Raw genomic sequence first — 1843 nt, 5'->3', positions numbered from 1 at the left:
AGAAAAACTAGTCCATGCATTTGTTACTTCTAGGCTGGATTACTGCAATTCCTTATTATCAGGCTGCTCGAAAAAGTCTATTAAGACTCTTCAGCTGATCCAGAATGCTGCAGCACGTGTTCTGACAGGAACCAGGAAAAGAGATCACATTTCTCCTGTCTTAGCTTCTTTGCATTGGCTTCCAGTAAAATCCAGAATAGAATTTAAAATCATTCTTCTTACCTACAAAGCTCTTAATGGTCAGGCACCATCTTATCTTAAAGAGCTCATAGTACCTTACTACCCCACTAGAGCACTGCGCTCCCAGAATGCAGGGTTACTTGTGGTTCCTAGAGTCTCCAAAAGTAGAATGGGAGCCAGAGCGTTCAGCTATCAAGCTCCTCTCCACTTTGGGTTCAGGAGGCAGACACCATCTCCACATTTAAGAGCAGGCTTAAGACTTTCCTCTTTGATAAAGCTTATAGTTAGGGCTGGCTCAGGTGAGTCCTGAACCATCCCTTAGTTATCCTGCTATAGGCCTACACTGCCGGGGGATTTCCTATGATGCACTGAGCTCCTCTCTCCACTACTTTCTCTCCCTCTGTATGCAACCTCATCCCATTATTGCATGTTATTAACACAACTTCTCCCCTTTCTGGTAGTCTTGTGCTTTCTCGTCCCTCTCCTCTCTCCTCCTATCACTTCCTGCAGGTGTTTCTGGCTCTGGAGCTGTGGAGTCTGGATCTGTGGCTGCGGGTCACCTGCTGCCCCCGTGTTCCTGCTCGACACCCTCTGCTACAACAACTATTGTTACTAGTCCTATTGTTATTATTGTTATTATAATCATTAACATTACGATTGTTATCATTAACACTACTATACATATCTATACCATTTTTCATTTAGTCTATAGCAACATCACCTTTACTGTCTGTACCTCTGTGTGTGTATATTGTGAAGGCTGCCTCCCTCTCCTCTCTCTCCTTCCATCCCTCTCTTTTTCTCTCTGTTCCTCTCTTGCCCTCTCTCTCTCTTGCCCTCTCTCTCTCTCTCTCTCTCTCTCCTTCACCCCCAACCGGTCGCTGCCCACCCTGAGCCATGGTTCTGCTCGAGGTTTCTGCCTCTTAAAAGGAAGTTTTTCCTTGCCTCTGTCGCCTAGTGCTTGCTCTTGGTGGGAATTATTGGGCTTCTATAAATAACATCACAGAGTATGGTCTAGACCTGCTTTTTTATGAAAAACGCTGTGAGATAACTGTTGTTGTGATTTGGCGCTATATAAATAAAATTGAATTGAAATGAATAATTCTCCTTTCCATATTCATATTTATCATCCTGAAAGGACCTAGTTTTGTTATAGCCTATATATCATGAGTCAGCTTCTCGTAGTTGGCTTTAATTGTCAGAGAAAGAACTGAACAGGGATGGGATGGAGAAGATAAAGAGATGAGAGTATTCACAGTTGTTTCGTATCATCTTACAGACTACCTTGACTCCTGTAAACCTGGGGTGGACGTGGGGTGTTGTTGCCCCTGTGGAGGAAAAACAGTATCCCTCCCTAACCCACCCTTCCCTGTCACCCCTCTCAGCCATCTCTGCCTTTGCCCTTTCCTCTGTTGAGCCAAAAACAGGCACCAGCCACAGGTGGTCTCTGTGCTTTATTGGTTTTGACACACATCTCTTGCCTTAAGAGCTTAGAGAGACAATTAAAAATTCATTAGGACAATGAAACGGGAGAGGATAAAAAAGAAATAGGACAGGCAACAATACATAACCTTGCTGAGGCTCCAAAGTGCTCTGACCTATCGTCTACAATGTCTCTTGCTGGCGGCATTATTGTGTGTGTGTGTGTGTGTGTGTGTGTGTG

This window comes from Micropterus dolomieu, linkage group LG20 (assembly GCF_021292245.1).
Source record: "Micropterus dolomieu isolate WLL.071019.BEF.003 ecotype Adirondacks linkage group LG20, ASM2129224v1, whole genome shotgun sequence".
NCBI lineage: Eukaryota > Metazoa > Chordata > Actinopteri > Centrarchiformes > Centrarchidae > Micropterus > Micropterus dolomieu.
Note: the sequence above shows the minus strand (reverse complement) of the source record.